The following is a 13425-nucleotide window of genomic DNA, read 5'->3' as shown; positions in this document are numbered from 1 at the left end:
ATAAATCCAAGAAGTTCAATGACACAATCACACACACAAAAAAAAGAAAGAAAACTATGGTAGAGATGCATCATAGTTAACTGCTTAAAAGCAGTTTAAAGGAAAAATTGTAAAGGCAGCTGAGAAAAAGACGCATTAAGTACAGAGAACACAGGGGTGCCAGGGTGGCTCAGTCAGTTAAGTTCAGCTCAGGTCATGATCTTGTGGGTTCAAGAGGGGAGTCCTGTGTCCAGCTCTGCGCTGACAGCTCAGAGCCTGGAGTCTGCTTCAGATTCTGTGTGTCTCTCTCTGTGCCCCTCCCCTGCTTGCGCTCTCTGTCTCTCAAAAATAACATTAAAAATTTTTTTAAAGGGGTGCCTGGGTGGCTCAGTCGGTTAAGCGGCCAACTTCGGCTCAGGTCATGATCTCGCGGTCTGTGAGTTCGAGCCCCGCGTCAGGCTCTGTGCTGACAGCTCGGAGCCTAGAGCCTGTTTCAGATTCTGTGTCTCCCTCTCTCTGACCCTCCCCTGTTCATGCTCTATCTCTCCCTGTCTCAAAAATAAATAAAATGTTAAAAAAAATTTTTTTTAAATAAAGTACAGAGAAACAGAGATAAGGATATCAGATCTCTTGTCAGAAACAAGCAAGGTAGAAGATACTGAGTCAAAATCCTTACAACACCAATAGGAAAAAGCTGTCAATCTAGAATTCTTTATGTAGCAATTATATCTTTAAGAACCAAAGGCAAACACAAACTTCTTCAAACATGTGAAAGCTAAAAGAATCATCACCACCAAGTCTGCATTACCAGAAACATCATGGGACGTCCTTAAGGCAGAAAGAAAAAGAATAGATGCAAACTATTTCAGAAAATTAAAGGAAAAAGAATGCTTCCCAATTCATCCCAAGGTGCCAGCATTACTCTGATACCAAAACAAATTCAAAGTATTACAGGAAAAAACATCTAAACCAATATCTTTCATAACCATAGATGCAAAAATTTTTTAACAGAATTTCAGGAAATCAATTCCAACAATATAAAAAAAAAACAATAATACATCAGGACTAAGTAGAGTTTATTTCAAGAATGCAATGTTAGTTCTGATATTTGAAAATCAGTATCATTCACCATATTAAACTAAAAATGAAAAACCATATGATCATGATCATCTCAGTAGACTCAGAAAAAGCATTTGCCAAAATCCAACCTCATTTCTGAAAAAGAAAAAACAAAAAAAACAAAAAACCTCTCAGCAAAACTTCTAGGAATGGAAGGAAACTTCATCACTGACAAAGAGCATGTATAAAAAGTCTACAGCGGGCACCTGGTGGCTCAGTTGGTTGAGCGTCTGACTTTGGCTCAGGTCATGATCTCACGGCTCCACATCGGCCTCACTGATGTCAGCACAGAACCCCGTTTTGGATCTTCTGTTCCCCTCTCTCTCTCTCTCTGCCCCTTCCCCACTTGCACTCTATCAAAATAAATAAACATTTTTAAAAATTTTTAATAAATAAATAAATAAGTAAATAAACATTAAAAAAAAAGTCTACAGCTATTATCATACTTAATGGTGTAAGACTAAGCACTTTCTTCCTAAGATCAGAACAAGACCAATATGTCTGCTCTCACCACTTCTATTTAACACTGTACTGGGAATTACAAACAATGCAGTAAGAAAAATAAAATCAACAAAAGATTAGAAAAGAAGAAGTAAAATTGTATTCACAGATGACATAATCTTTATGTAAAAAATCCCCATGGAATCTACAAAAAAAGCCTAAGGAATAAGTGGGCATAGCCTAGTTGACAGAGAAGAAGATCAATGTACAAACATCAAGCATATTTGTATAAGGAGCAACAGTCAAAAATACAAATTCGAAAAACCATCATTTCAACAGCATCCAAAAATATGAAATATGCTATGTTGTACACCTGAAACTAATGTAACATTTGTCAAGTATACTTCAATTTAAGAAAATAATTAGAAAATATATATGAGGGGCGCCTGGGGTGGCTCAGTCAGTTGAGCGTCCAACTTCAGCTCGTGAGTCTGAGCCCCACATCAGGCTCTGTGCTGACATCTCAGAGGCCTGGAGCCTGCTTCAGACTCTGTGTCTCTGTCTCTGTCTCCCCCTCTCCTGTTTACATTCTCTCTTTCTCTCTCTCAAAAATAAATAAGTGTTTAAGAAACAGTTGTTTAAGAAAATACATGGGAAATATGTAGGATAACATGACAAAAGATGTACATGATTTGCCCAGTGAAAACTACAATTTTCTCAAGAGAAATTAAATAAAACCTAAATAAATGGAGACTACAGCATGTCCATGGGTTGGAAGACACAACATCATTAAGAGGTAGTTCTCCTCAAACAAATCTATAAATACAATACAATCTCAAATTCCAGGCAGACTCTGGAAAAGTTGACAAAGCTGATTCTAAAATTAATATAGAAATGAAAAAACCTTTAAGAGCCAAAATCTGGAAAAAGAGCAGCAAAGCTTACTTCAAGTCCTATTATAAAACTATAGTAATCTAAACAATGTAGTATTGGCATCAAGACAATAGATCAATGGAACAGAAAAGGGAGTCCAGAAATAGAACAACACGTATAAGTAGATTTCCAACCTATGCAGAAGGCAATTTAGTGAATAGTCTTTTCAACAAATGATTCTAGAACCATTGGATTCTATATGTAAAAATGAACATTAATGGCTAAAACAAACAACTCAGGAAACAACAGATGTGGCAAGGATGTGGAAAAGGGGAACATTCTGTACTGCTGGTGAGAATACAAACTGGTGCAGCCACTCTGGAAAACAGTACGGAGGTTCCTCAAAAAATTAAAAATAGAACTACTCCATGACCCAGCAATTACAATACTAGGTATTTATCCAAAGGATATAAAAATGCTGATTCAAAGGGGGCACATTGACCTAATGATTATAGCAGCACTATCAACAATAGCCAAATTATGGAAAGCGACCAAATGTCCATCTACAGATGAATGGACAAAGATGTGGTGTGTGTGTGTGTGTGCGTGCGCGCGTTTGTGTATAAAATGGAACATTATTTGGGGATCAAAAAGAATGAATCTTGCCATTTGCAACAATGTGGATGGAACTAGAGTGTATTATGCTAACTGAAAAAAGTCAGAGAAAGATAAATATCATATATTTCACTTATATAGAATTTAAGAAACCCAACAGATGAACATAGGGGAAGGGAAGGAAAAAGAAGATAAAAACAGAAGGAGGCAAACCGTAAGAGACTCTTTTTTTTTAATTTATTTTTAATGTTTGTTTATTTTTGAGAGACAGAGCATGAGCCGGGAAGGGGCAGAGAAAGCAGGAGACACAGAATCCAAAGCAGGCTCCAGGCTCCAAGCTGTCAGCACAAGAGCCCGATGTGGGGCTAAACTCACAAACCACAAGATCATGACCTGAGCCAAAGTCGGATGCTTAACCAACTGAGCCACCCCGGCACCCCATAAGAGATTCTTAAATACAGAGAGCAAACTGAGAATTGCTGGAGAGAAGGCAGATGGGGGGATGGGCCAAATGGGCGATGGGCATTAAAGATGGTACTTGTTGGGATGAGCACTGGGTATTATACAGAAGTGATGAATCACTGAGTTCTACCCCTGCAACCAATACTACACTGTACTTTAACTAACTTGAATTTAAATTTCAAAAAAAAGATGGGGCGCCTGGGTGGCGCAGTCGGTTAAGCGTCCGACTTCAGCCAGGTCACGATCTCGCGGTCCGTGAGTTCGAGCCCCGCGTCGGGCTCTGGGCTGATGGCTCAGAACCTGGTGCCTGTTTCCGATTCTGTGTCTCCCTCTCTCTCTGCCCCTCCCCCGTTCATGTTCTGTCTCTCTCTGTCCCAAAAATAAATAAACGTTGAAAAAAAAATTTTTTTTTAAATAAAAAAATTTTTTTTTCAAAAAAAAGATTATAAAAAAAAGAACTTTAATCCATACTTTGTACTACACATAAATATAACTCAAGGGACACCTGGGTGGCTCAGACGGTTAAGTGTCCGACTTCGGCTCAGGTCATGGTCTCACGGTTCATGAGTTCGAGCCCCCATCAGGCTCTTCTCTGATGGCTCAGGGCCTGAAGCCTGCTTAGGATTCTCTGTCTTCCTCTCTCTCTGCCCCTCCCCCACTTGTACATGCAATACATACAATCTCTCTCTCTCTCTCTCTCTCAAAAATAAAACAAAAAAATTTTTTAAAACTCAAAGTGGATCATAGTCTAAGTCTATAACCTAACAAAAACTCCTAGAACATAACCTCCTAGTCTATAACCTAACAAAAACTCCTAGAATAGGAGAATATTTCAGTGATGTTAAATAGGAAAAGATTTCTTAGGTAAAGTAACAAAACAGCAACAAAAGAAAAAAACTGTAATTTGGACTTCATCAAAATTAAAAACTTTTGCTCTTCAAAAGACACCATTAAGAGAATAAAAAGAGGGCGCCTGGGTGGCGCAGTCGGTTAAGCGTCCGACTTCAGCCAGGTCACGATCTCGCGGTCCGTGAGTTCGAGTCCCGCGTCAGGCTCTGGGCTGATGGCTCAGAGCCTGGAGCCTGTTTCCGATTCTGTGTCTCCCTCTCTCTCTCTGCCCCTCCCCCGTTCATGCTCTGTCTCTCTCTGTCCCAAAAATAAATAAAAAACGTTGAAAAAAAAAATTTAAAAAAAAAAAAAAAAAAGAGAATAAAAGAGATAAGGGAAAATATTTGCAAATTTGAAAAAGTACTTACATCCAGAATATATTTTTAAAAACTTCTAAAATTCAGTAATAAAAAACACAGAACCCAATTAAAAATGGACAAAAGATTTAAACAGACACTTCACCAGGGGTGCCTAGGTGACTCAATCAGTTAAGCATCAGACGTCAGCTCAGATCATGATCTCACGGTTCATGGATTCAAGCTCCATGTCAGGCTCTCCACCCTCAGCACAGAACTTACCTCAGATCCTCTGTCTCACTCTTTCTCTGCCCCTCCCTTGCTCACTCATACACATGCCCACTCTGTCTCTCAAAAATAAACATTAAAACAAAACAAAACATGGGGCTCCTGGGTGACTCAGTGGGGTAAGCATCTGATTCTTGATCTTGGCTAGGGATATGATCTCATGGTTTGTGAGTTCAAGCCCCGCATCAGGCTCTGTGCTGAGAGAGTGGAGCCTGCTTGAGATTCTCTCTCTCTCTCTCTGCTCCCCCCCCCCACCCAAAATAAATAAACTTTAAAAAAAAACAAAAATAAAAAAATAAAACAGACACTTACCAAAGAAGCTATGTGAATAGCAAATAAGTTCATGAAAAGATATTCAGCAATCACCCGTCATTAGAGAAATACAAATCCAGACCACAATGAAATACCACTACACATCTATTAGAATGTCTGAAGTTGAAAAGACTGGCATACCAAGTGTTAACAAGAATGTGGAGGGAAGTGAACTTTTTTTTTTTTAAGTTTGCTTTATTTTTAAGTTTGTTTATTTGAGAGAGTGCGCAAAAGTCGGGGAGTGGCAGACGGGTGGGGGAAGAGGGAGACAGTGAGAGAGACAGAGAATCTTAAGCAGGATCCATGGCCAGCACCAAGCCCACCGCAGGGCTCAACCCCACAGACAGTGAGATCATGACCTGAGCCAAAATCAAGAGCCAGATGCTTAACCGACTGAACCACCCAGGCGCCCAAGGGAGTGGACCTCTTATACACTGCTGGTAGGAATACAAATAGTACTTGGAAGTTTTGACAGTTTCTTTCAAAGTTAAGCATACAAAAAGAACAACAAAAGTATATGTTCACACAAAGACTTGTACACAAATGTTCATAGCAGCCTTCTTTGTTACCAATTAAAAACTGGAAAGAACCAATATGTCCATCAATAAATGAATTATTAGTAATCTGTGATACATCCATACAAAGGAATATTACTAGGCATGAAAGAGGAATCAATTATTGATATACTAAAAAACGGGAGTGAATCTCAAAATAATTATGCTGAGAGAAAAAAGCATAACTACATGCTGTATGGTTCCATTACATACAACTCTAGGAAAACTAGGAAATGAAAATAATGACAGAAATATCAGTGGTTATCTGGGATGGGGACCAAGAAGGAAAACTTTGGGCGTGATGGATTTATTCACTACCTTGTTTGTGATGATGAGTACATACATATGTCAAAACTTAACAAACTGGGAGCACCTGGCTGGCTCAGTCAGTGAAGTGTGCAACTCTTGACCTCAGAGTTGTGAGTTCAAGCCCCACACTGGATACAGAGATTACTTAAAAAGCTTTAAAAAAAATTTTTTTTAACTCAAACTGTATACTTTAAATATGTACAGCTTGTAATATGACAACTATTCCTCAGTAAATCAGTTTTTAAAAACTATAGTCTTAACTAGTAATCAATAATCCTTTAAATAAAAATTGGGCCCTAATTCATTCATGTAAAATTATTCCCTGTTAATAATGTGCATTTTAGTCATAAAATTCATGGCTCATCCTTATTTCCGAACTACTAAGAAAGACTGATTTAAACTAGCAAAATTCAGTAAATCATAAAGAAACAAATGTCTTATTGGAGCAAAAAGCTCTGAACAACTCAAATATTTTTCATTTAAAAAAACTTAAAGGGGGAGCCTGGTGGCTCAGTTGGTTAAGCATCTGACTCTTGGTTTCAGCTCAGGTCATGATACTCAGTGGGTCTCTTTCAGCTCAGGTCATGATCTCTTGTGGGTTCGAGTCCCACATTGTGGCTCTGTGCTGGCAGTGTGGAGCTTGCTTGGGATTCTCTCCCTCTTCTCTCTCTTCTTTCTTCTCTCTCTCTCTCTCTCTGCCCTTCCCCTGCTCTCTCTCTCTGTCTCTCTCAAATTAAATAAAAACTTTAAAAAAAAATAAATGATAATAAAATAACCTAAAAGAACTAAAAAGAATAATAAGCCATGCAAACTGCTGCTTTATTTTAAGTAGGATTAAACAAAAATAACAATGTGCTATTATCTCTTCCTTGGTATTGTAACTGCTGCTGTGGTTCATATTCAATCTTTAAAATGGATTAAAGCTGACCATGGCAAAGAAAAAGAAGCAACTATTTTCCACGTGGAGAAATGCTCTCTAAATGAGAAGTTAAAGAGAAATGTCTGGGGCTTCTCTCTGGACCCCTCAGCACGAAGGCAATCATTACCAACCTCTCTTTCTCATCCAAGTCTAATGGGAGAAACAATCCAATTTCATTAAAGGAAATCTGCCCAGGAACCTCAAGAGCAGAGTTCCTCAATTAGCATCGCATGACGTTCTGCCTCCTCGAGGTTTGGTCACCCCAAGCTCTCCAGTCTACCAGATAACAATACTTTCCTTCATTTAAAAGGTTTTTTAAGACTTCCTACTGTATCAGCCTACTTCATTACTCGCCCTCTTCTTTATAGTCCCTGCACTATTATGTTGATATTCTCATGCCCACCATTAATGCTGATATCGGAACACAGTTTACAGAAGTAGCATGATGCAGTGTCATGGAAGGAATGTGGGCTTTGGAATCAGACACAGGTCCATACTTCGGTCCTAACACATACTGCCTTACGACTTAAGTATACTCCTGAGCCTCAATTTTCTTATCAGTCCAAGAATCAAATCATCTTTCTCATTGGACAAAACTTGGTATCAATGACTAATGCATATGAACTATTTGACACACAGGAGGAGGAGGTGGCTCCATAAATGATAAGCCCCTTCCTCTCTTAACTTTCTAACTAGAAGGCATTTTTCTGAGGCAGGTACCTCTATTAGTCCTTATCAGTCCCAGGTGATTTCATGAGTGACATTTTCCCTGTACTCTGTGCCACATTAAAGTCCTTCCCTGCCAGTATGAACACTGTCTCTTGTCTGCCACGCTGGTGCATCCCAGAGGCAGCTGTATTAGGATGTAAGAAAAGAATCAAAAGTAGTTGGATGGTACACTCATGTTCAGAGCAGGATTATTCACAACAGCTAAACCGTGGAAGCAACCCAAGTGTCCACAACAGATGGATGGATAGGCAAAATGTGGTATAGGAGGAAACTCTGAGGCACCTGGGTGGCTCAGCCGGTTTAAGCGTCCCACTTTGGCTCAGGTCACAATCCTACAGTTCGTGGGTTCAAGCCCCATGTCGGGCTCTGTGCTGACAGCTCAGGGCCTGGAGCCTGCTTTGGATTGTCTCCCTCTCTCTCTGCCCCTCCCCCACTTGTACTCTATCTTTCTCTCTCTCAAAAATAATATTTAAAAATATTTTAAATTAAATTAAATTTAAAAAAATTAAAAGGAGGAAATTCTGATATATGCTACCATATGGATGAACCTTAAGAATATTCTGCTAGGGGTGCCTGGGTGGCTTGGGTCGGTTAAATGTCTGACTTTGGCTCAGGTCATGATCTTGTGGTTTGATTTCGAGCTCCGCATCGGGTTCTGTGTTAACAGCTCGAAGCCTGAAGCCTGCTTCAGATTCTGTGTCTCCCTCTCTCTGCCCCTACCCCACTCATGCTCTGTCTCTCTCTCAAAAATAAACATTTAAACAAACAAACAAATAAATATTATGCTAAATGAAATAAGCCAGTCACAAAAAAATACTGTATGATTCCACTTCTGAGGTACTCAGAGGGCCCAAAATCATAGAGACAGAGGTAGAACAGTAGTTTCCAGAGGCTGGGGAGAGGAAAGAATAAGTTGTTGTTTAATGAGCAATAGAGTTTCAGTTTTATGAGACAAAAAATAGTTATGGAGATGGATGGTGGTGATGTTTCCACATTATGAATGTATTTAATACCACTGAACAGAACGCTTAAAATGGTTAAGATGGTAAATTTTACCACCATAGGAAAAAAAAAAATAGAAAACTAAGTTTCTTTGGACTAATAGTTGACTAAACCCAACCACTTCCAGTCTCAACATGAGAGTTATCTCATAATTGCAACTCTGGGACATCAAGTTCTTGCTCTGGTTCCAAAAAATGCTATCTGAAAAGTTCTCATCAAATCCTTCTATCTCCCTTGATGTGACACAAAGGAGCAGCTCTGTGGGGAATAAGCTTAGGAATAATTCCCTGAGCCTGCACTGATGTGGTCAACAAGGCAAAAAGAATTACAAAGCAATAGGATGCTCACACCCAAGTGTGGGTAAACGAGATTGGGTAAATAAGTATAGACAGGGCAGGAGGCCCCAAGATGGCGGGTGGGGGGGGGGGGGGGGGGGCAAAAGGTATATGAGATTAGGTATTCAGGGTGAAAAGGCCCCCCAATTTAGTACTATAGCAGAAAGCTGCTTTCCACGGAAGGAAGAACCAATTAGGTAAACAGGTAATAAGGGTGATAGACCACTGAGGGGTGAAGCTACCAGAACAGAGCTGATTAGCAAAGAAAGGTGGCTTTTGACCCTGAGGTTGCATCCTCTGTCTGTCTTATCCCCTAGGCTGGCTAAGATAAACAGGACACAGCACCTCAGGTCTACCCTTAACATCCATCTGCCTCTGGCACAGGATTTTGGTTTATATAGACCCAAACCCCTAACACCATATATCTTCAAAACCTCCTTTCCCTCATGCCCATGAGTTAATGTTCACAGATTCATTATCTTGGTGCACGCCCATCACATTTGTAAGCCTTCTGATCTTAACAAATATGGAGCAAGGACCCTTATTTGGGGCTCTTGTCTTCTCCCAGACATTAGCCATCTCTCCCATTTTAATCCTGCGTCCACTCTCTTGCTGGACCAGAGAGAACTTTAGACCAGAGTCTATGACACAGCTCCACCACTACCTTCCATCTAATAAAGACAACAAGAATCTGGCTGTCTCCCTGATGTCACCAGTAATGGCACGGACAGTTGGACCTCAGAGGATCTACAGAACCATTCCAGGCCCACAGTCTGATTTGTGCATGTGCTCAGTAATATTTGAATGAAAATGAACTTTACTTTCATTTAAAGCAACTCCCCATTTAAAGCAAAAAAAAAACAAAAAACAAAAAAAACAAAAAACCACCTTCAAAAGGTTCAATGGTCATTCTAAAAGCTGGCTTCTAGGGGCACCTGGGTGGCTCAGTCAGTTAAGCGTCCAACTTCGGCTAGGGTCATGATCTTGCAGTTTGTGAGTTGAGCCCCGCATCAGCACTGTGCTGACAGCTCAGAGCTGGAGTCTGCTTCAGATTCTGTGTCTCCCCCTCTCTCTGCCCATCCCATGCTCATGCTCTATATCTTTCAATAATAAATATTAAAAATTTTTAAAAATAAATAAAAAATAAAAACAAACTGGATTCTATAAGGCTACTTATACAACACTACAGGAATACAAAGTCCGAGATAAATGGGAAAACTGCAAATAAAAGTTTACCAAATCTTCCCCGTCTAGTAAATGCTTTGTTATGTTTTTTTGTACTTAAAAATATGGAACCATCTCAAAATTGTTTCCAGTCCAATACCCAAAATCAACTGACCTGAAGGCATTCTGAGATAAGCACTACAAAATGTGGTACAAATATGATTCTTTCAAAAAGCATTTAGAGCAATAAAACTCAAATCTACTAGGAGCTGGGCGGGGGGGGGGGGGGGGGGGGGGGAGGGGGGCAGGTGCTGGAGGAAGAAACAGGAAGATGTTCATTGGGTACAGTTTTAGTTTTCCAAGATAAAAAAGTCCCAGTGATCTGTTACACAACAGTGTAAATATAGTTAACATCACTGAACTGTATACTTAAAACTGGTTAAGAGGGTAAGTTTTGTATTATGTGTTTTTATTGCAACAACTAAAAAGAAACAGGTCTCAGAAGTTAGTGCCTTAGCAGTCATACTGATGCAAAATATTTCAAATCAACTAACTTCTAGTGTCCAATACTAATCCTTAAAATTCCTTTTCTCTCAATTAAGAAAAAAAAAAAAGTGGACGCATCTCATTGGTAGGACATGGAAGCTTCTCCAACTACAGTAACACTGAGGGAGCACGTTGGGGAAATGAGGAAAAAGACGATACAAATACTAAGCAAAGGTAGAAATACAAAGCAGGCTCTATAAACACAATGTAACCGTGTCATCCCCACCTGCAATCCAGCGGAGGTCTCTAAGTAAAACGGTATAAAGGTTTTCTCTTTACTCGACAAGATAAGAAGAACTCCTCAACCTGCTACAAGGCCCTGTGGCCCACCTCTCCCGGCCCCCTCCCACCAGATTCTTCCAACACTCTTCCTGTTCTCTACATACAGCTGTACCCTAAATCTCCGGTCCTCCCCATGAATGCCTGTGCTGTCCTGTCCTGTCCTTTGCTGTGCTGTTGGGTCTGACTGGAACACCTCTTCCTTTCCTGTGCATCCTTCAGATCTTAGTTCAAATGTCGTTCCCGTGACTTCCCTAAATCAAAAAAAGAAAAGAAAAAAAATCTGCAGTTTCACATTCGTGTGATTATTTGGTATCATCTGCTGAAGACAGGAGCCACGGATGTGTTCACTCTCCCCCATTTCCAACAAAAGCACAATACACCAAATAGGCACTCAAATACTTTTGAAAAAGTGAATAAATGGCCACTAAAACTATAAGAAAGCAATAAAACACTGTAAGAGGTCTCCTTAATGAATCTTTGAAGGACATCCAAAGCAACTGAAGCCAAAAATCCCTATTCAACTCCTACGGGGGAAAAAAAAAAAGTCAATTCAGATGCCTGTATCAATTTCTCAGTCCTTCTATGTCCCTACGCAAATGCTGAGCATCAAAGGCTGATGGGTAAAACATACCAACACACACCACATACACTGCAGATAAAGCAAACTACTCCTTGTTGAGTAACCTGTTTTTGGTATTTCTTGATACAATGCCTCCTACATAGGAAGCACTCTGGAAATAGCTGTCAAATATTAAAAGCAACATTTCACAAAACTCTTAAGTATATAGGAACTAGTAACTAACTTTACTGAAAACTGTGGTGTCTCACATAAAAGTAAGACCATCACAAAAGCAAAGGATGAATCTCTTCAGTGGCAAAGCCTCCTGATATTAACCATATTCATTTAGATCTCAAACAGAAAAAAACGCCAGACTGATTTTTACTAAGAGTGAATAGAATCAAGTGACCACAGAGCTTTAAATAAGGACTACAAAATGTCACGCGCACACTTAACATACGAAACTGTTAGGATTCCCTGTCCCCTCCAATACAAACACAAATTGTACCTATACTTTAGAGATATAATCCATAAACATGTTACAGAAAACTGCAGCCCATACTGCTCTGTCCTCTGATTCTGTATTCAAACAAATGCTATTTTGTAGTTTTTCCAATAACTTAATGTGTACAGTCTCTTATTTTGTATCCTTTCAGGTACCTAGAACACTGGGCGTGCTGGTTAAACACTATACCGTGCTGATTAATGGATTTTGCTATCGAAATTCCTGCACTTTTATTCCCAAATGTCATTCCCGAAAATTGTTCGCATGCCTGCTTTAACTCTTTCATCATTAATGTTTGTTTATTTTTGAGAAAGAGAGAGGGGGGAGGGGCAGAGAGAGAGGGAGACACAGAATGTGAAGCAGGCTCCAGACTCTGAGCTGTCAGCACAGAGCCCGATGTCGGCCTGGAAGCCAACCATCCTGAGATCGTGACCTGAGCTAAAGTCACTCAACTGACTGAGCCACCTAGGCGCCCCTAACTCTATCATCATTAAATATAAAATTGTTACCTAACAATGTTCAAATAAGGTTTAGAGTTTCTTAGTACCACACCTACAAACTCAATAAAGGGAGGTTTTCAGTATCACTGTGTCTTTTCAAATGCAAATCAGAGATATTAACAACACCTGCCCCTACTTTTTTCAACGTAGCAAAATTCACTTGAAATTTTTCCCAAAGGTAATCAGTCCCAGGGAGAGTTCCTTCCGTAGAAAATTGGAAGACAAAATCTAAGCTACATAATACTAACCGCACATCACTAAAAACAGGAAACCTAATCCTCGGGAAACGATCAGTTGAAAATATTCAATTACAAGAGCCTCCACGATCAACAAAGCAGATAAAAGACATCGCTTTGGAAAGCGCAAAGCAGCAGGCAAACATCAAGCATTCTAATTAAGCGGATGCCATTCCCGGCTCCTCAGGGTTCCATCCCTGCAGTCCCAAACACCTGTATCTGGACCCATAAGAACGCGTCACAGGTGACCCGAGCCTCGGGAAGCGTCCTCTCTACAGCAACAGGCTTGCTTAATTCTGGTTTTCTTATCCGCGCCCCTAACGGGGCTACGAGAGAGGTGCCGGCGGACACCGCGCGAGGAGCCGGGCCTGACAGGCCCTGTCGGCCGGGAGCGTGGGAGAGGGGGGGCGTGTGGTGGGCAGTGGGCGACGCCGGAACCGGAGAAGCGATGCCCGAGGCGGAGGCGCTCGCCCGGACGGCGCCGCAGGTACCCCGCTAAGCGCTGCGGAGAC

General features: G+C 40.4%; 1 protein-coding gene across 4 annotated transcripts in view; it reads right to left on the bottom strand.

Moving 5' to 3' along the window:
* The window catches only part of DIS3L2 (DIS3 like 3'-5' exoribonuclease 2), a 350877-nt gene that overhangs the window by 337084 nt on the left and 368 nt on the right, over positions 1-13425 (bottom strand). The window contains exon 1 of one of the 4 annotated variants that reach the window (XM_030324126.1): positions 12926-13410. The exons of 2 other annotated variants lie outside the window; for them this stretch is intronic. The gene's annotated coding sequence lies outside the window, so the exon portion shown is untranslated. Of the gene's footprint in view, positions 1-12925; positions 13411-13425 lie in introns of those variants that run through there. One more of the 4 variants, XM_030324131.1, reaches the window with a different exon arrangement.

The sequence above is a fragment of the Lynx canadensis genome, chromosome C1, assembly GCF_007474595.2.
Source record: "Lynx canadensis isolate LIC74 chromosome C1, mLynCan4.pri.v2, whole genome shotgun sequence".
Lineage (NCBI taxonomy): Eukaryota > Metazoa > Chordata > Mammalia > Carnivora > Felidae > Lynx > Lynx canadensis.
Note: the sequence above shows the minus strand (reverse complement) of the source record. Positions and strands in the feature narration are given on the sequence as shown.